The 22,316-nt window shown below is 40.8% G+C and overlaps 1 protein-coding gene across 2 annotated transcripts in view; it reads left to right on the forward strand.

Moving 5' to 3' along the window:
• The window catches only part of rad54l2 (RAD54 like 2), a 144,663-nt gene that overhangs the window by 77,169 nt on the left and 45,178 nt on the right, over positions 1-22,316 (forward strand). The gene's annotated exons all lie outside the window — the stretch shown is intronic.

The following is a 22,316-nucleotide window of genomic DNA, read 5'->3' on the forward strand; positions in this document are numbered from 1 at the left end:
TCGTGCTGTATAGTCCTGTGGGTTGTGTGATAATGCTGACGACTTTTCCATCTCATTCTGTCATTGGATTGCTGTCACTTGTATAATGTTGAGATAGAACATACCACTTGAAGCAGCAGGATAAGATGATTCAGCACAGCCTGATGCCACAAAGTAACTCAGAACCTCAAAGCTTCAGGAAGTTTCTGTTGAATAAAGTGGTGGCCCCTGCCCTGCCACTGGGTGAGGCTCATTACGTTCTTGTTACGTATATTTAAAGAGAAGGGGTGGAGAGTTGTGCTGCATGATCCATCATGCTGTGTCATTTTCCTTTCCAGGTTATACAGTTTTGGGAACTTGAGTCCCCTGCTCATTTTTTGTTGTTGTTCCCATTTAAAAAAAATATAAAAACAAAAAACTGCGGATGCTGGAAATCTAAAACAAAGACAGAATTACCTGGAAAAACTCAGCAGGTCTGGCAGCAAAAAAATATATACTTTTGTTGAAATGGTTAGTGCTGAGTATTTATTATAAAATGAGAAAAGATAGGTTCTCCGAGGCACAAACCCATCCCTTTGCTTGCAGAGCAAAAAATAGCATTCCCTTAACTATCTCAAGCCATCAGAAGGTTTGACGGCCAGGACTAGGATATGTGACTTTTCAGTCTTGATGATTGGTCCATCTAGGTACTGTCTACCTGCACTGCCAATCCTATTTGAAATAGCAGAAATCTCTAAAAGGGAGGGTAAATGTATGTGGGGGTGCCAGGGTTTCAGATTGCGTGTTGAACACTGAGTAACTTGTGTGAATAAGAATTCTCTCAGCCTTCCAGGACACACCCAGTTCTGAATACCAACCACAAAGACACTTATTTTATTTAAAGTCAGGCAGGGTTGGAGTTGGACATTTTGTAGGAAGTGCACTTACACTTGGCGGGGGTGGGGGGGGAGCAAACAATTTTTTTATCATGTTTGGATCCAGACCCTAAAATGACTGGACATGTCAAAATCTGCAGTGGGAGCTATGAAGTCTCTAGCATTGACTTCTTAGGGAAAGTCTGTCCAGGCAGAAATATAAAAGTGGCATTTCTTGTTTGTATGACAGTCGGTGAGCACAGTCTTTTTATTAGTCTATAGTAGCACTATGTAGTATAAATGATACTTCAGATTGTGTTAATGCATGGCAACAGAAGGTCACTATGATGTGTTTGCATTGCTTACTGGTTTATGAGTGAGGATTGTAAGGTTCTTCTGCACAATGAGGAAAGAAAGATGGCCAGGTGAATCTTCTCAGAACCACTTTGTGATGAGCAACATGTAAGAGAGGCCAGGAAGCAGATTGGGCGCCAGCCTGTGCCAAGCCATGGTACTCTCCTGTTTGGTGGGGGAGAAGGGAAGAAAGTGATGTGTTTTTGTTTGGTAACAGGTTTTTGCTTATCCTTAAAGCTCCACCAGAAGCAGATTGCATATCTTTAAATGCTTTTGAAGGACTGTCGTGCAATACATTATTCTTACTCCATTTAGCTGCTGTATTGCTCGATTTTTGTACTCTTTTGGAAATTGGCTGCAATGATTGACATCCTTCTCGTTGAACAGAACTTTGTGTCAGAACTGGAAGGGAACTTTCAATGCAAGCAGTTCTTAATCTGTCTCACCACCATCCTTAATTCACAGTCCATGACACACAACACACTCACACCTACGTTTTCACTCTCTTGCCCCGATGCCAGAAAAGTTTACCTTCAGCACAATTATATAAACAAGATAGTAAAATGTTTTTAACAAACTGCTGTCACACACTGTTCCCATGTACTTGCAGGGTGTTGGTTTACACACAATTTTTCCTCATCTCTGGAACCACTTCCAGCGCTACAACCAATTTTCCTTCAAATTTCTTTGTGTGCATAGGGTCTATTAATTAAAGCGCACAGATCCTTTTAGTTATTTGCGTGGCTTGTGGGGTAAAGGGCCAACTTGTCCTCAGCCTGCATTGGAATTTCTGGGTGGCTGCACAGCAAACATTGCCTAAAAGATATCAATTTGGGTCTCTTCTGCATCCCTGACTTCCTTTGCCCCACCATTGGTGGCTGTGTCTGCAACCACTTTCTTTTATATAGCAACTTTAATGTAGTGAAATGTGAAGTGCTTCACAATGTTAACAAATAACATGTGACACTGAGCCACATGAGATTTTAGATGACCAAATGTTTTGTCAAAGAGGCATGTTTTAAGGAGCCTTAAAGGGAGCAAGAGAGAGCAGGAAAGATTGGAGTAGTAGTTCAGGAGATTAGAGTCTAAGTAAGGCAAGATGACTAAAAGTACATTTAAATAGATAGTAGAGATTTTTGAAGCTAGGATGGAGGAGGTAAGGCCCAGATGGGGCGAATATTATGTGATGAATGATAGAATGAAGTAGGGGGAGAGATGTAAAGATGATCAGTGCCAGATGAGTGGAGGACATTTGCTGGTACCCAAAGAAAGATGTGTAGGTGTGGTGGGGCAAGGCAGTGGAGGGATTTGTTAATAAGAATGTAAATCACCTCTCGGTCAAAGCCTATGGGAAATATTGTCTGAAGGCCTCCAATTTGGCATGTTTACTGCTGAGCGACAGTGGTTGCAGACTTGTTTGTATAATGTTGGTTCACAATTTGCTTTTGCCTCCAGTTTTCCCCCATCCTCAAAGTGAAAACTTGCTATGTTGTAGACCCACATACCCTCCAGAACCTCATGCAGATGATCATTCTTTGTGTGAGAGTTCCTGCAGGCTGTTCAGTTGTGGAGGGGATTTAAACCTAATGCAGTCACTATTTGATGTACAACAATGGTCAAATGGATGGTGATCAGGAGCTCCTGGCCCTTGGGGTGCTGAGATTGATTGTAAAGCTCCAGGTGTCACTTAAGAGATCAACCATTTGATTACAAAAACAGAATTACCTGGAAAAACTCAGCAGGTCTGGCAGCATCGGCAGAGAAGAGCAAAGTTGACATTTCGAGTCTTCATGACCCTTCAACAGAACTCTGTGTTTAATTGACTGCCACTTCTCTTCAAGAAATGCCTACCTTGAAGAAGTACTGCTCTTCTCTCCGACCAGTTCTGTTGAAGCGTCATGAGGACTCGAAACGTCAACTTTGCTCTTCTCCGACGATGCTGCCAGACCTGCTGAGTTTTTCCAGGTATTTCTGTTTTTGTTTTGGATTTCCAGCATCCGCAGTTTTTTGTTTTTAACCATTTGATTACTGTCTGGGGATCTAATCCTTTGACATAACACCAGCTTGGTACTGCATCTGTCTACTGAGCCACAAGGTAGCCATTGATCCCTTGAATTTTTTTTGTTTAAAAAAAGCACACTTTGCTGTGAGTCTTTCAAATACCAATCCTGCAATCTGGTGACTTGGTGTTTATGTGCCTTTATAATTGCCTTTCACTACTTAAGGATGTCCCAAAGAGCTTTTCAACAGAAGTACTTTTGAAATGTAGTTGCTTTGTGATGAAGGAAATGTGGCAACCAAATTGTACACAGCAAGCTCCCACAAACTTGATTATATGAGCTGTGATGTGATAATGACCAGTTAATTTGTTTTTGCAATGTTGGTTAAATGATAAGTATTGGAAAAGAGACTGGGAAGAGCTCCCCTTCTGAATAATGCCAAGGGGTAGTTTACTTGTGAGGGCAGGTGGGGTATTGGTTTAATGTCTCATCTCTAAGTGGGATGCAAGTGCATGTGGTTTTGTTTGGAAATTAAAGGAAAATAATACAGCTGCAAGGTAATGTGTTGGTGCATGTCATATGTATGGGTTCCCTTTGGTGGCGCCCTGGCTGAGTATGAATTGTTATGTAAGGCTCTTTGTTCAATTCTGCTGTTACTGCTCGCTTGAATTAATTGCAGCTTTTGGGTTTGAGTGGCTGGGGTTGCGCTGTGCTGAGATCTCTTACTAGATTTCAGTTAGCACTTTGATAGAAATTTAGCCACTGGTTCTGGATAATGATCAGTCCAATTACCTGCTGAGGGCGAATCAAAGCAGCTGGCACCTGTGAGCAGCATGGACTTGGCTTACAGATCAAGCAGCATGTTACTGTTAGATAACACCCAGCGTTTAACAAGTAAGTGACATTTTCTTAGTGCTTCAGTGCTGGAGACCAAAAAGTTACACTCAGTAGCTGTATTTAAAATGAGCCTAAACCAGGAGTAGTTTATGCAGTGAACTTTTGCTCTGCCTGTACGCAGTTTGTTTGCTTTTTGCTGAGTAACAGTTATGTAACTTGGTAATAGCTGGGACGTGTTCACTTCAAATTGAAACTGGAATGTTAAACCATGTGTTTTTAGACTGCTTTCTTAAGACATCCTGATGACTCTTAGATGAAACATTCCAACTTTATGGAGGATTTTCCTTTAGTGTAATGGTATTGAACATTTGGCATGTTTGATTTCTGGTCTAATCTCTTTTTTTTTGCAGCTTTTCCAGCTGCTCTCCATCTTTTTCTGTTCAATTGTTGCAGAACTGAAGAAATATTTAGAACCTCTGAAAGTAACTTCTCAGAACACAGATGACAGCATTTCAAACACTGTGATGTTTAATTGTGTTAAAGGGTATTATATAATTAAAAAAGTAAAGAAAAAAATTGAACTTAGATAATGCCACTCTCATCCTTGGGATACCACAAAGCATTTTACAGCCAATGAAGTACTTTTTAAAGCTTAGTCACTGTTTAATGTAGGGAAATGAGGCAACCAATCTGCTCAGAGCAAGGCTGCACAAACAGCAGTGAAATAAGTAACCAAATAATCTTTTTTCATAATGTTGGTTGAGGAATAAATATTAGCTAGAACACTGGGCATAATGTCCCTGCTCCTCTTCAAAATAATATCATGTTAAACTGGTTTAACATCTTATCCAAAAGACTACACCTCCTACAGTGCAGCACTCCTTCAGTGCAGCACTAAAATGCCAGCCTGCATGATGTGCGCAAATCTCATGGGGTAGGACTTGAACCCACATCCTTCTGACTCACTGCAAGTTGTTGCTTTACATAATGTGTGCTTGTTTCTCAGCAATAGGGCATGCAGCCTTTTGTGCAAGAAACATAATCTGAGTGCATCACAACTTTCCTTAGCACACCCCTGGTTTGAATTTAATCTCTAATATGGGCCTCTGCATTTTCTCGATAAAAATTATGGCCTTAGTGAAGTGTCTCTTTGTGACATGCCCTTTATCACACGTTTTTCTTGCAAAGTGCCATTTCTATAATCTGCCATCTCTCATGTACACCTCTAATAGAGAAATAGCAGAACTAGTGGTTACAGTGGGAGTTGCTGTAAATCTAATATATTGAAATTACAGGGCAGTGTTTTTTTTTAAAAGGCTAATAGGCCCACTTAAGTATTCTTTTCCTTCATCTACCTTCCCCCATCTGTGTGGGAGAGGTAAAAAAAATACATTGAGACTTAGGAACAAGTGTAGTCCATTACAGCCCCCCAAGCCTGTGCCTCTATTTAATTTGATCATGGTTGATGTGCATTTTAACTCCATCTGACCTTGATTCTGTAATCCTTAATACCCTTGGTTAACAAAGACCTATCAATCTCAGTTTTGAAAATTTTAATTAGCCTCTAGCCTCAACCTCCTTTGGGGAGAGTTCCAGATTCCCACTACCATTTGTGTGAAGGTGTGTTTCCTGAATGGCCTAGCAGTAATTTTAGAGTTAATTCACCCTTGTTCTGCATTCCCCATCAGAGGGAATAGATTCTACCGACCTTGCTTTAGTCAGCTTAGCCACTACAATTAGATCACTCTTTAATCTTTAATGGTCTGAGACCAATTTAGGAATCTACTGTCAAAAATGCTTCTCTGTCCCCTCAAAGGTGGTCAGGCAAAGCCAGAGGAGGCTGCAAACCCATTGTTAACTACCTTCCTTCTGCTGATTTTTCAATAATATGTCCACCATCTCAAAGGACTTCAGGGGATCATTTTTCACTGTCCACTCCAGATTGGCGTTCCATAATTGACATAATTTATTGTCATTAGGATAGGTACAGCACATAAGGAGGTCACTCATTCCGCTGTCTGCTTCCTGGCTCTTTGCAATAGTTACTCAGCTTGTACCACTCCCCCACCGTTTCCTTGTAGCCCTGAAGATCTTTTCTCATCAGATAATTATACAATTCCCTTAAAGTCACAATTGAATCTGTCTCCACCACGCACTCAGGCATTGCATTTCAGATCCTAACCACTTGTTGCATAGAAAAGATTTTCATTGTGTTGCTTCTGGTTCTTTTTCTAATCACTTAAAACCGGTGGCTCTGTTTCTTGACACTTCCGTCAATGGGAATGGTGTCTTTTTATCTGCTCTGTCCAGATACCTCATGGTTTAACCACCTCTTTCAAATCTCCCCTCAACCTTCTCTAAAGAGAACAGCTCCAGCTTCACCAGTCTATCCACATGACTGAAGCCTTTCAACCCTGCAAGCATTCCCATCAATCTTTGGTCAACTGTCCACAGTGCCTTTACATCCTTAAAGTGTAGTGCTCAGAATTGGACACACTGCTCCAGTTGAGGTTGAACCAGTGTCTTATAGTGGTTCTTCATCATTTCACCACTTTTATACCTTGTGCCTCTACTTATAAAGCCCAGGATCCCATATGCATTATTAACCATTTTCTCAACCCACAACTACTACTATCTGGAAGGACAAGGCTAGACGATACATGGGAACACCACCATCTGGAAGTTCTGTTCCAAGCCACTCACCATCGTGACTTGGAAATATATCATCGTTCCTTCACTGTCGCTGGGTCAAAATCCTGGAACCTGCTCCCTAACAGCATTACGCGTTTATTTACACCACAGGGACTACAGTGGTCCACAGGGACTACAGTGGTTCACAAAGACAGCTCCACCACCACCTTGTCAAAGGCAATTAGGGAGGGGCAATAAATGCTGGCCTAGCCAGCAATGCCCACATCCATAAAATGAATTTTAAAAATTATATTTGTGCAGATATATCCCCAGGTGTGTCTGCTTCTGTACCCCTTTTAGAATTTTGCCCTTCATTTACCTGTCCTCATTCTTCCTACCAAAATGTATCACTTTACACATCTCTGCATTAAATTTCATTCACCATGTGTCTGCCCATTCCACCAGCCTGTATTCTCTTGAAGTCTATCACTATCCTCCTCACAGTTCACAATGCTTCAAAATTTTTATCATCTTTACAAGTCTAGGTCATTAATATCGATCAAGAAAAGCTGTGTTCCTAATACCGATATCTGGGAACCTCACTATATACAGTTCTCCTCCAGTCTGAAAAATAACCGCTCTCACCATTACTGTTTCCTGTCACTCAGCCAACTTTGTATCCATGCTGCCACTGTCCCTTTAATTCCATGGGCTTTAACTGTGCTGACAGGCTTTTTATGTGGCATATTATCAGAAGGCCATGCATATCACATCAACTGCATTACCCTCATGGACTTGGGTGGACAGGATAATTTTAAAGGTTGCAGGTGATATGAAACTAGAATTATCATAAACAATGAGGAGAGTAACAGACTTCAGGAAGACATAGACTTGTGAAATGGGCAGACATATGACAGATGAAATTTAACATAAACAGATATAGCCTGATGCATTTTGGTAGGAAACATGAGAAGAGACAATGTAAATTGGTAAAATCTTAAAGGGGTATAGGAACAAAGACACCTGGGTTGTGAGTACATCTTTGAAAGTGACAGGATAAGTTGAGGAGGCTGTTTTTTTTAAAGAAAACTCCTTGGGTGCTGGACTTCATTAATAGAGTAATGAAGTGCAGAAACAAAAGTTTTGCTGAATCTTGATTGGTTAAGCGTCATCTGGAGTATTATGTTCAATTCTGGAATTGAACTTTAGGACACACTTTAGGAAGGATGCCTTTCTTGGAGAAAGTCACGGATGAGGGACTTCAGTTATGTGGAGAGATTAAAGAAGCTGAGGTTATTCCCCTTAAAGCAGGGAAGGTTAAGAGGAAATCAAATGATGGTGTTCACAATCTTGAATGGACTTGATAGAGTAAATAAAGTGAAACTGTTTCGACTAGCAGAAGGACCAGTGGTCAAAGATTTAAGGTGGCTTGTGAAAAAGAGGTGACACGAAATCTTTTTATTGCACGCAAGTTGTGATGTGGAATGCCCTTCCTGAAAGGGTAATGGATTCAATAGCAGCATTGAAAAGAAAATTGAATAAATACTTGAATAGAAAAAAAATTTTGAAGGCTATGGGGAAAGAGCGGCAAAGTGAGTTAAAAGATTAGGGTTTTCAAAGAACTATCAAAATGGGCTGAATGGCCTCCTGTGCTATATCATTCTGAGACAGAACAGCCTCAAAGTTACACCAATGACACTAGGGTGAGCAGGTTATGTTTGCATTTATTATTTTATCAGAAAGGTGTTAACTGACCTAAAAATCAGAACATATTGAGAACATACTACACCTGAACCAGAAAGCCAAATCAGTGTCTTGCATCTCCGGTTGGACTTCAGTTTGGCTTTCAGCTGTAACTCTGGGGGTAATCTCACTTCTGAATCGGAAAATTGTAGGTTCAAAAATCACTTCAGAGACTTGACCACATAATCGAAGGTGACACTCCAGTGCAGTACTGTGGAAGTGCTACACTGTTGGAGGCGCCAATGAAACGTTAATGCACAGGCTGCATTGCTGCCAACACCATGCTTGTGTCTTACATGTGTGGCCACCATCTTTATAGGGGGCAATGTTCAGCAGCATGCATGTGCGGCAGCCATCTTAATAGGGGCGCAATGTATGACAACATGAACTCAGCTTATTTACTTTCAAGAACTATTTAACATGCAAAAAAATAAAGTGGCTGTCAGTACTTTGTAAAATCATATTTAGTTCTGCAATGTCATTAATTTATTGACCCTTCTTAAACTGAAGAGATTTGAGAATGTGACAGAATATGCATTCATCTTAAGGCAGGATTCTGCCCCTTCGCTAAACTGCTAGAATTAGTGAGCTCAGTACAACATTGTAACAGTTTTTTTTCCTGTGTTGACTGAATCTTTCAGATCACTGAACATCTAGTAACATATGTTCACAGTGCTTGTAAATTGTGAGATGACAGAAATCTATAAAGTGAGTTGAAACTTTGGCGTTCAGTAACAGTTCTGGATTGCCCCGTCACTCCTCATAAAATACTGTAACTCTTTCTCCAAGCATTAATAAAACTCTTAAGAGCTAGGTATTCCGAGCATCTTGCTGACTAAGTCGTGTGGGATCTATGGAATCCACAAACTAAGAGCGTATTCCAATAACCAAATTAGAAAGCAAAATGAGTTGCCAGCATGCTGGATAAACTGATACGTACACGCCATTGGATTTCTGTGCGTGCACGAACCAGTGTGAACACTTAGGTGGGTATCAGTGGCCATCCAAGATGGCCACGTTGCATTAGCAGGAGTCAGTGAAATGTAAAGGTCCCAATGTCACTGTTACAAAGAAGAGTAAGGGAATGCTGCCCAGTGTCCTGGGCAATACTTATCCCATAACTTGTTTTCATGATGATATCTGGTCATTATCACATTGCTGTTTGTGGGAGCTTGCGGTGTGCAATTTTGTTGCCATATTTCCTAAATTACAACAGTGACTACACTTAATGTATTTAATTGGTTGTAAAGCACTTTGAGATGCCATAAGTCGTGAAAGAAGCTATAGAAATGCGAGTACTTTCTTCTTTTATCATTTCATTTATCAGCAGGACCAAATGCAGCTACTGACGAGATCTAAATCTGAAAAGGTTGCCGGAACTTAAAAAAACAACTGTCTGTTCCCAATCCCTGGGTAGCCATATAGTTCATTGATTAACAGAGCTACTGCATCTCCTTTTGGCTGAAACTGGGGAATTAATGGAAATAAGGAATGGCAGATATTTTGAACAAATATTTTATATGTGTCTTCAGGGTAGAAGACAATAAAAGCAACCCAATAATAGAAAATCAAGGGGCAAAGGGAATGGAGGAACTTAAAACTATCACTAGAGGAAAAGGTACTAGGAAAACTAAGGGATAAAAGGCTGACAAGTCCCCAGGACCTGATGGCCTGCATCCAGTGATCTTAAGAGACGTGGCTAATGGAGTTACTGGATGCATTGTTTATAATCTCCCAAGCTTCCTTATATTCTGGAAAGGTTCCAGTAGATTGGAAAGCCACAAATATAACTGTATTTGAGAGAGAATGGAGACAGAAAGCAGGAAACTATGGGCTACTTAACCTCTCATCTGTTATTGGGAAATTGCAGGAACCCTTTACTAAGGATGTAGTAGTGGGGCATTTAGAAAAATCATCATATAATCTAGAAGAGTCAGCATGGTTTTATGAAAGGGAAATAGTGTTTGACAAACTTAAGAGTTCCATGAGGATGTGACAAGTAGGGTGGATAAAGGGGAAGCAGCAGATGAAGTGTATTTGGATTTCCAAAAGGTATTCAGTAAATTGCCACATAAAATGTTACTGCGCAAGATAAGAGCTCATGGTGGTGGGGTTAATATATTATTGCAGATAAAGGATTGGCTAACTAACAGAAATTAGTTTTGTACTAAATGAGTCATTTTCAGGTTGGCAAACTAACTAATGGAATGATACACATTTCAGCGCTGGGGCCTCAATTATTTGCAACCCATATTAATGACTTAGATGAAAGGCCATATTTGCAAACGATACAAAGATAGGTGGGAAAGCAAGTTGTGAGCAGGACACAAATAGATATAGATGGTTAAGTGAATGGACAAAAATTTGGCAGATGGAGTTTAATGTGGGAAAATGTGAAGTCTATTTCAAGAAGGATGTGGTATAAAAGTAGGGAAGTCTTGCCACAACTACGCAAGGTGTTGGTGAGACCACATCTAAAGGGCTGTAGGCAGTTTTGGTCTCATTTAGTGAGGGATATACTTGTGTTGGAGGCAGTTCAAAGAACGTTCACTGGGTTGATTCCTGGAATCGAGAGGTTGTGTTATGAGGAAAGGTTGGGCCTCTACTCATTAGAGTTTAGAAGAATAAGAGGTGATCTTATTGAAACACATTTGATTTGGACGAGGCTTGACAGGATAGATGCTGAGAGGATGTTTTGCCTCATGGAGAATCTAGAAATGAGGGGACATAATTTTGGAATAAGCAATCTCTACCCCAGAGTGCAGTGGAGGCTGAAAGTCTGAGATGGACAGGTTGTTGAACTATAGGGAAGTCGAGTTATGAGACAGGAAAATGGAGTTGAGGCCTTGCTCTTCTTGAATGGTGGCACAGGCTTAAGGGCTTGTATGGCATGTTTCTTTTGTTCATATTTTCATGCAGAAAGTTATTTTATTTGCATTACTGGTCATATTTGCCTAGTTGTGCAGAAAAAGCTGGAAGAATCAGCTGCAGATTGGTAAGAAGGCCCCTTTTGGCAAGGATGCCAAGTTAAAGTTGGGGCTGCACAAGCCACAAGTGATGCTGTGTTATTCATCAGAGAGCATTGTTCTAGTTTTGGCAGGAGAAGTCTAGAAGATGTAAATTTCCTCTTAATTCATGGGAAATACACTTCCTTCTGTCTGTCTTGTTTATTAAAATACTCGAGGCATGGCCAAAACTGTTACCCTTCATCTTTTGATCCACCCCACAGACTAATCTGACATAGGTCTCCAGTATATGCTGGCTATAAATGAGTTTGAGTCATCTCAATCCAGTTCCTAAAGGGCATGGGCTCACAGTGCAAGCTGCCTCTAATTCAACAAATTGGTGGTCTTGATCAGGGAGATAATGGTCAATGTGTAAAATCACAAAGAAACATTGATACAGTAAAAAGTATGCTTCTGAGCTAGGGCCTTGGGTACCTCCCACCGCCCCCCCACCACCACCACACGAACTCCGCTGCTGTGAAGAGTGCTTTGGAATGATTTTCTTCGTTAAAGCCACAAATTATTCTTGAGGCAGAGAAAGAGGGAGATTTAGTCTAATTCTAGTTTTGCTGTGCCTGACCAGAAAGTATTTAGGACTGGGTGAATTATAAAACAAAACATCCATCATCTTAGGCATAAAATTATACTAAATGTGAATGATTTTTCTGGGTGATTTCCTGATTCCAAGCCACAATTTGTAGCATACATCCTGTGTCTCTCCCTTCCCCCTCTCCTAGGGCAACTAATTCAGTCTCTTGAGTGCTAAGAATGTGCATATTTTTCTGTTTAGAACTGTCTAGAATTATTTCTAACTTTTTATTCAATTGAGTTACTTCAAGCTCCCTGCATGGGGCGATAGGGTAGATGAGGTGGTATAATGATTGTAACTCTTTCAAGTACAAACACGTTTCCATCTGTTTCAGATGAAGTTACATTGTTTCATAGTTTGCCATTGTGAGATTTGAACTCTTGATTGTTTCATAGTTCGCCATTGTGAGATTTGAACTCTTGATCTTGGGGTTACAAGCCCAGTACCATAACCACTTGGCTATTTAGGCCGTTTGTGTCAATCCATTGATACTGAATTGAAGCCCCTTTTTCTATCTCCCTTAAGATTAGATTTCAATGTATTGAAACTTGACTCCCTCAGCATCTCCTTCCTCTTCAAGTCTGCAGTCTTTAAACCTGAACTTGATGTCACTTAGCCACTTGCTCCTTGATTTAACTCTTTCTTTATACTTCGTTTTTCTTTGTCTCTTTCTTTTCCCCTTCTTCCCTCCCTTTTGTAATTGACATATAAGCAGCTGACTCATACTGTCAATCGTATGAACATGACACGATCATGAGCATGTGGGCACAGAGAAAGTTACAATAGAGTGAAATAGTCACTGGTCCTATCAGTTAAATAATCTTTTAATTGACAGAGGTCATTAAGCTGTCAAGAGTCAGAACAATGTGAGAGAATGCTCTTACAATTTTTCCATAGTGAGCAACTCTGATATTGAACATTACTGTAACATTTTGAAGGAAGTGAAGGGTAATTAAGATGACAGCTTGACTTTGGCAGCTACATGTTCCCTGCTAAGCATTAAATTCTATATTAAAGGATTGTTTGGTTATATATTGAGGTTGATAGGGTTCTAGTGCCACCAATTCCTGAGCCACTTGGCTTCTGACTGTGCGGCATTGACCACAGCCTACTTGCCTGTCTGCTCTGCAATGAAGTTACAAGGCCAGGCAGTCAAAGGGATAAGGACGAATTATTAAGGACAACATTTTTCCTTGAAAGGAACACCTTAAGCATTGGGCATGAGACTAATGAGCTGTGTTGTGCCTTAAGACCATAAGAAATGTAAGAATTGAGTTCCTGAAAGGGAGGACTGTAGACTTGGTGCCTGCTTCATGCTTTCATGGGAGGAAGCTGAACAGAAGCTAATGCACTCTCTTCGTTAACCCCCCCTCCCCAACCCCAACAACCCCCATTCTCAGCCCTGTAGAGAGGTAAAATTGATGTCAGCCATTTTCAATTGATTGTGTTCTCCTAGCAACTAAATAATATTTGTCATTGACAAAGGCATGGGAATTTCTGGCTATTACATAGTTGAAATAGTTTAGGTTTAAAATGGAGGCTGTTCTTTAAAAGTCACAATGTTGGTGCACAGAAGGAGGCCATCCAATTCACCTTGTCCATGCCTGCTTCTCTAAGAGCTACTCAGGTAGTCCTACTCCCCCATCTATTTCCTTGAGCCCTGCAAATTTTTTCTGTTTGGATAATTATCTGAATTTATTTGAAAGCCATGATTGAATCTGCCTCAACCACACTTCCAGGCAGTGCATTCCAGATACTAATCACTTGCTGCATTCTTTTGTCAGTGACCTTAAATTGGTGTCCTCTGCTTCTTGACCCTTCCACCAATGGTAGTTTCTCCAGAACTACTTTGCCCAGACCCCTCATGATTTTTAACACATCTATCAAATCTTCTGTCAACGGTCACTTCTCTAAAGACAACAGCCCCAGCCTTCCTAATCTGTCCTCATAACTGAAGTCTGTCATCCCTGGAACTAGTTCCGTAAATCCTTTCTGCACCCTCTCCAATGCCTTCACATTCTTCCTGAAGTCCGGTGCAGAAAACTGGATGCAGCTGAGGCTGAACTATTGTTTTATACAGGTTCACCATACCTTCATTGCTACTGTACTCAATGCCTCTATTTATAAAGCCCAAGACCTCGTATGCTTTAGTAACTCAACCTGCCCTGCTACCTTTAATGATTCATAAACTGCCTGGTTCCTAAGCTCCTCCGCCCCTTTTAGAATTGTATTCTTTATTTTATATTGCCTTTCCTCATCTGTTTTTCCCAAAATATATCACTTCACACTTCTCTGCATCAGATTTCATCTGTCATTTCACCCATTCCACTGGCCTGTGTTCACTTGAAAGCTATTACCATCCTCCTCACACTTCACAAAACTCCAAAGTTTTGTGTCGTCTGTAAATTTTGAAATTGTTTCCTGCACACCCATGTCTAGGTTATCAGTATAGGTCAAGAAAAACAGTGGCGCTAATACTGACCCCTGGGAAACCCCTTTATACATCATCTCCCAGTCCGAACAGCAACCGTTCACCACTGTCCTTCGGCCAACTTCAGGCCAGTTAGCCTAACACCTGCTGGAATCTATTATTAAAGAGGTTACAGCAGGGCACTTAGAAAATCTCAATGCAATCGGGCAGAATCAACATGGTTTTGTGAAAGGGAAATCATGTTTGACTAATTTAATAGAATTCTTTGAGGAAGTAACAAGCAACATGGTGTTATGATCCCAGCTGATAATACTAGACAAGTCCGATTCCGCCGTGAAAACTGGCTTTGTAAATCCTAACTTGTTTTTGTTTGAAACTGTGGAGATCAGTTACTGAACACATTCACAGTCCGCCAGTCTAACACACAATAAAACATTTATTAAGCAAGAAGAAAATGAACTATATTACACTAGAAAAAAGGTTGGAAAGACTTCAATACAGGTACCAGAAAATGATTCAAACTCTCACTCTTTTTCTGGCGGACATATGAGCATTCACTGGATACTTTTCTTCAGCTGGTATCTCTCCCTGAGACACCCAAAAAACGCAATCTAAACTCACTATCTGACTTCAACTTCAGAGCAAACACATGTGTTTCCTAAACTCAGTTCCCCAGCAGGCTTGCAGGATTTCTTACTAGAAAGATTAAGCCTTGTGCCTGCATTCTGTGGTATACAAACACTAACTGACTGCTCTTCTGTGTTTCCCTGTATCTCTGGACCCCTGTTGCTAGGCAACAGCACAGTTTCTACATTTTTTTTAACTTCACTAAACTACTAACCCCTTGGTAACCCATTTCTTCACTTCAAGTTGTAAAACCTCAATAAAAATGCATATATACAAACAGGGCCCAGACTTCCCAGCAACCAACTCTCAAAAACCTCTAAATGAAACTAAAACCAGGTTTTGTCTTTCTTATCACCCAAAATAGAAAATATTCTTTAAACTTAAAGCTATACATTGTTCTTAACAATGAATATAGGAGAACCTGTAGACGTGGTGTACTTGGATATCCAGAAGGCATATGACAAGGTTGCCCATCAAAGTTTACCATAGAAAATAAGAAATCTTGGTGTAAGAATGACATATTAGCATGGATAGAGGATTAGCTAGCTAACAGGAATCACTGTTATAAACCACAGGCATAAGTGGGTCACTTTCGGGATGGCAAGTTGTAATGAGTGGAGTACCACAGGGAACATTGCTGGGGCCTCAACTATTTGCAATCCATCTCAATGACTTGGACTAAAGGACTAAATGTAAGGGACTAAATGTGTGGTTGCTAAATTTGCTGATGACATGAAGATAGGTAGGAAAGAAAGTTGCCAAGAGAACATAAGGAGTCTGCAGAGGGAGTTAGATAGGTTAAGTGGGTGGGCAAAAATTTGGCTGATGGAGTATAATATGGGAAAATGTGAACTTGTCCACTTTGACTAGAAGAATAGAAAGGCAGTATGTTATTTAATGAGAAATTGCAGAACCCTGAGGTATAGAGAGACCTGGGTGTCCTGGTAGATGAATCTCAAAAAGTTAGTAATCAGGTACAGCAAGTGATTAGGAAGGCAATCGAAATGTTGTCATTTATTGTAAGGAGAATGGAATATAAAAGTAGAGATTTGCTACAGTAATACAGGGCATTGTTAAGACCACATCTGGAATACTGTGTACAGTTTTGGTCTCATTTAGAAAGGACATAATTGGAAGCAGTTCAGAGAAGGTTTATTTTACTTGATTCCTGGGATGAGAAGGTTATATTATGAAGAAAGGTTGGACAGGTTGGGCCTTATCCATTGGAGTTTAGAAGAAAACCCTTGTGGGAGAGCTTAGAACTAGGGGGTACAGTTTAAAAGTAAGGAGTCTCCCATTTAAGATGGAGATGAGGAGAACTTTTTTCTGAGGGTTGAGTCTGTGAAGTTCTCTTCCCAAGAGAACGGTGGGGGCAGGGTCATTGAATATTTTTAAGGCAGAGTATGATAGATCTTTGTCCAACAAGAGAGTCAAAGGGCATAGTGAGTAGGCAGGAGTTTGGAGTTGAGGCCACAATCAGATCAGTCATGAGCTTATCAAATAGCAGAACAGGTTCGAAGGGCTGAATAGCCTGCTTCTAATTAGTATGTTTGTATCCATAGTGCCACTGTCCTTTTTATTCAGCGGACTTCAAGTTTACTGACAGGCCTGTTATGTGGCACTTCATCAAACAAGTACATGATGGTAGATTGAAGATGTTTCATTGTGTCATCCATGTTGGACTGTTGATCACAGATTAGCCAATGAAGGTTTACCTTTAGGTGAGGAAAACTTATTGCAGTGTCCAATACCATTTGTGACTCCTCAGATACTGAAGCAATCAGTGCCTACATGCAGCAAGACTTGGACAACATTCAGGGTTTGGGCTGATAAGTGATAAATTAACATTTGCACCACACAAGTGCCAAACAATCATAACCTCCCTTCTGTGTTCAAATGGCATTACCATTGCTGAATCCCCCACCATCAACATCCTGTGGGTTACTATGACCAGAAACTTAACTGGCCTAGCCATATAAATACTGTGGCTATAAGGGTAGGTCAGAGCCTGGGAATTCTGCAGTGAGTAACTTACCTTCTGACTCCCCAAAGTCTGGTCACCATCTGCAAGGCACAGTCAGGAGTATGATATAATACTTTCCACTTGCCTGGATGTGTGCAAATCCAACAATACTCCAGAAGCTCGACACCATCCAGCACTAAACAGCCCACTTGATCGGCACCCAACCACTACCTTAAGCATTCACTCCCTCCACCACCTGTGCACAGTGGCAGCAATGTGTACCATATACAAGATGCATTGCAATAACTTGCCGGCTCCTTTGACAAACCCAAGACCCTTACTGCCTAGAAGGACAAGGGCAGTAGATGCATGGGAACACCACCCCTCCAAGCTACATACTATCCTGACTTGGAAGTATATCGCTGTTCCTTCACTGTCACTGGATCAAAATCTTGGAATGCCCTAACACCACTGTAGGTGTCTGTACGCCAGATAGATTGCAGCAGTTCGAGAAGATGGCTCACCACCACCTTCTCCAGGGCAGTTAAGAATGAGGAACAAATGCTGCCTTGGCTGTGACACTCGCATCCCATGAAAGAATTAAAAAACACATGGTTAATTTGTTCATGTATCCAACCATTGTGAAATTAATACATAATTTCAGGTTATAGACCTGTTGAAAGATAAGTGTGTGTAGGGAAGAAAGTAGAGTCGGCACCCATTGTTTGCCAAGCTATGAAACTTAAACGTTTTTTGTACTATTTTTGAAGAAGTCAAGCAATCAAAGGGGTGTATGTCCCAATTTTGGCTATTAATATTTACTTCTAATGAGGAAGCACAGGACCCTAGACTTAATGTGTAATACTCCATTCTGAAAGCTGTGCTATAGAGGACAGATTAACTCCCTGTAGACAGATTTCAGTTCCCCTTACAAATATTGTGCTATTTAATATTTGTCAATGCAATGCTTCTGTGAAATTGTATATATAATTAAATTTAACCAGTAGCTTAACCTGTTTTTAAAAAAAGTTGGTGTAGTTATTTTTGTTGACTTTTGACGAGGCATACTGGACCTTCTGCATACTCTCCAGAAATTACTTCGCCGAGATAAAAATTAATTTTGACTTGGGTTACATTAACACAGTCTAACCAAAGGTGCACAACATGAGGGCAATATGGGCATTTACAGAGGCTGTGATCGAACCATTAGCACAAATGGGAAGGTGGAAACTGTTAAGGAGGTGTCTGGAATGTAATGCAGGATGCTCCTCCTTGTCTGGGAAGAGGGGTGAAATTAATCGATGTTTTATCAGATAAGATTTTAAGGCTAAATGTGGCCTTTCAGTTTATGAAAATCTCGTGTTTTTGCTGCCTCTGATCACAGCATTGTAAACCTGGAGATCTCTCCCCCAGAAGGCAGTTAATTGAAATTTTCAGGGCTGACATCAGCAATATTCTTTTGTAGGCAAGGAGATCTTAGGATAGGATCAAATGTGGGTAAATGGAGTTGAGTGCAGGTGAGCCATGATCTGATAGAATGGTGGGAACTGGGCTCGAGATGTTGAATGGCTTCCTCCGGTTGCTATGAGCATTCTTTAGAAAGTATGGGAGTTTGATGTGATCAGAATCAGCTGTTCTTTGCTGATTTATTTTACACTTTGCTTGACCTCATAAGACCTTTGCATCTAATATTTTGTATTTGGACATCTGCAAATAATCATCTGTTTAGACTGTTGAACTGTAATGGGATTGTCAGTCTTTGTCCAGCAAGTTTTTAAAATGATTGATACCCAAAATTGTTAAGGTAATTGAGTGGCGAACCCATTGTGGGTTATGAAGGCCAAGTCCAGTATGGTATTTTATAGTTCTCAGCAATTACTACTAAGATATTTATCTTTCAGTTTATTAGAGTTTTGGTTTCAGGGCTTCCCTCAAACTGCTCAGTAACAAAATTTGCCATGTTTTCTCTAACTGAGTTGTGCAAACCATAAAGCCCTCCGTTTCCTACCCTGGTCTAGACTAATTTACTGATCTTAGCTGAAGTGGTAGGGTAGTTAGAGTACTGCAGTCGGTTAAACTGGGATAAAAGAGCAAACTTAGTGTGGTGTCTTGCTCCAGATTGTGATCAGTGACCCCACGGACCTCTGGATATTGTCAAGACATCAGGCTTTTCCACCATGCCTCTTATGGTTGAGTAACCTTCTGTTTTGGGGAGATGAAAAACAAAGTCAGATACAACATCAAGTGTGGATGCTGAAAAATACAAACTATTTTTGCGCCAGCCTGCTGCTTGGAGAGATAGACAAAGATGTCATGAACACAAAACAAAAGGAGTGTTAATGGTAGTGTTAAAGACTAAAGAAGGTGCTGATAGTGGCATAAAGGTAAAATAGAATGTGTTAATAGCAGAACAAGGGTCAGCGTTCTGTGAAAGCACAACATAGAAACAAGTGACAGATGGCTCTGTGGGGGAATGAGAAAAAAAGGATACAAAGAGATTTAAAATTCAATAAATAAATAATTTAGATTTTAAAAAATAAAAATATTAATAAAATTTTTTTGAAAATTGGAAAAGGGGTAAAGATGGAGGAGAGAGTTTATGGTCTGAAGTTGTTGAACTCCATGTTAAGTCCAGAAGACTATAACGTGTCTAATCGGAAGGTGAGGCGCTGTTCTTCCAGTTTGTATTGGGCTTCACTGGAACATTGCAGCAGGCCAAGGACAGACATGTGGGCATGAGAGCAAGATGGTGTGTTGAAATGGCAAGCAACAGGAAGGTCTGGGTCATGCTTGCAGACTGAGCAAAGGTGTTCCGCAAAACACAACCAAACTGCGTTTAATCTCCCAAATGTAGAGGAGACCGCATTGGGAGCAGCAAATGCAGTAGATCAAATTGAAGGAGGTGCAAGTGAAGCTTTACTTCACCTGAAAGCAGTATTTGGGGCTTTGGACAGTGAGGAAGTAATGGGGCAGGTCTTGCATCTTCTGGGATTGCATGGGAAGGGGATGAGGAGTTGGGGGTGATGGAGAAGTGGACCAGGGTGTCCTGGAGAGAATGGTCCCTTCGGAATGCCGACATTTGTGGGGGGAAGCTGTGTTTGGTGGTGGCATCATGCTGGAGATGGCGGAGAATGATCTTTTGAATGAAGAGGCTGGTGGGGTGAAAAGTGAGGACAAGGGGGACCCTATCATGGTTCTGGGAGGGAGGGGAAGGGGTGAGGGCAGAGGTGTGGAAGATGGGTCGGAAATGGATAAGGGCTCTGTCAAACACGGGGTTGGGGGGGTGGGTGGCGAGTTAGTGAGTCTTACTAGTTTAAACAGTGAAATGCAATAATAGGCACATGATTGACTAGGGAAGCGAGCACTGCAGACTCATTGCTGTTGACTTGCAGTGATTGTGATTTACATAACATAAGAAGTGGAAGTAGACCATACAGCCCCTCGAGCTTGCTTCTCCATTCAGTACAGTCATGGCTGATATTTTGTCTTTGCCTCACTTTGCTGCCCCCTCCCCTTGATTTCCTAAGACAACAAAAATCTGGCTATCTCACCCTTAAATATACTCGATGATGGTGCATCCACGCACTCTGGGGTAAAGAATTCCAAAGATTTACAACCCTTTGAGTGAAGAAATTTCTCATCTCAGTCCTAAATGGTTGACCCTTTCTTTTAAAACTTTGCCCCCGTGTTCTAGATTCTCCAACCAGGGTAAACTACCTCAATGTCTACCCTATCAAGCCCCTTCAGAATCTTGTGTGTTTCAATGAGATCATCTTTCATCCTTCAAATTTCAGAGTACAGGATCAATTTATTCAGCTTCTCATAATAGGACAACCATATCATCCCAGGAACCAATCTAGTGAATCTTTGCTGTATTGCTTCCAATGCAAATATATCCTTGAGTATGGCGACCAAAACTGCACAGTATTCCAGGTGTGGTCTCACCAAAGCCCTGTACAATTTTAACAAGACTTTATTCTGGTACTCTACTCCTCTTGCAAAAAATACCACATTCTGTTTGCCTTCCTAATTGTTTGCTGCACCTCAAAGAATCATAGATTGGCTACAGCACAGAAGGAGGCCACTTGGCCTGTCATGGTCGTACCAGCTCTCTGCAAGAGCAACTCACCTAGTTTCACTTCCCTGCCTTTTCCCCATAGCCCTTCAAAGCTTTTCTCAGATAATTTTCTAGCTCTCCTTTGAAGGCCTTGATTGAATTTGCCTTCACCATAGTCTTAGGTAGTACATCCCTGATCCTTGTGGCACTCCACACTTGAAAATGCCTGCCAATTTGAAAATTCCCCTTTTATCCCCATTCTCTGCTTCCTGCCTATTAATCAATACTCTACCCATTCTAATATGTCATCGCCAACTCAATGAGCCCTTATCCTGCATATCAACTATTTTGCATGGCCCCTGATTGAATGTTTTTTAGAAATCTAAGTATGGTCTGCCTACTGGCTCCCTTTTATCTACCCCACTAGTTATATCCTCAAAATGTAATAAATTTGTTAAATATGATTACTCTTTCATAAAACCATTGTGAAGGAAACACAGATGCATGTTAACACCACCATGTTTTATCTAGGCCAGATCAGTGAATTTTTAGGAAGGATGTCATGGCTGTGCAGTTCCAGATGAAGTCCTCTCCATTTCTGTGACGTTTTATAGTACTTGATGGCTTGTTGACAAAGAAGGGTAACCAGATGAGGTGTAAAATCCCAAAGAACTATATCTTGAGGCAGCTGATCTGACAGCCGGAGGAGTTGTCTTTTAATTTCCTAGGGAAATAGAAATAATGATTGATTTCCAGTCTGTTAAAAGAATTTGGGTTTTCTTGAGACAATTGTCTGTTGTGGCAAGTCTGCTTGCTTGTTCTTGAGGTGCCAGAGCTACCTGAGTCAGGAATGATTACTGCAGTTTTTCTTACTGTATCTTTAGTTAGCTGAACCAGATTTAGAGCCTGGCAGTAAGGCAATGCACCAGATTTGAAGCACTTGGGGTAAATTCAATTAAAGGGCCTTGTTACAGGTTTAAGGTCTTGACTTAAATTTTATCCCTGTCATTCCCATAAGTGCCGTGAGCATTTTAGTGCTGTCTTTACTGACCAGTATATAAATGTAACCCAGGGCTGTAACAGTTGTACCTTATTGTGATCTCAACCAGTGACTTTTGTATGCGTACTTCAGTCTCATTGATGGTAAGCTAAGAAAACATGCAGTGAGATGAAGCCAGTTACAAATCATTCAGTCATTTTATTTGACAGTGCACTGAGCAGCAGTTATGATCAAACTCATTTCGTT

The sequence above is a fragment of the Carcharodon carcharias genome, chromosome 7 (genome assembly GCF_017639515.1).
Source record: "Carcharodon carcharias isolate sCarCar2 chromosome 7, sCarCar2.pri, whole genome shotgun sequence".
In the NCBI taxonomy this organism is placed as follows: domain Eukaryota; kingdom Metazoa; phylum Chordata; class Chondrichthyes; order Lamniformes; family Lamnidae; genus Carcharodon; species Carcharodon carcharias.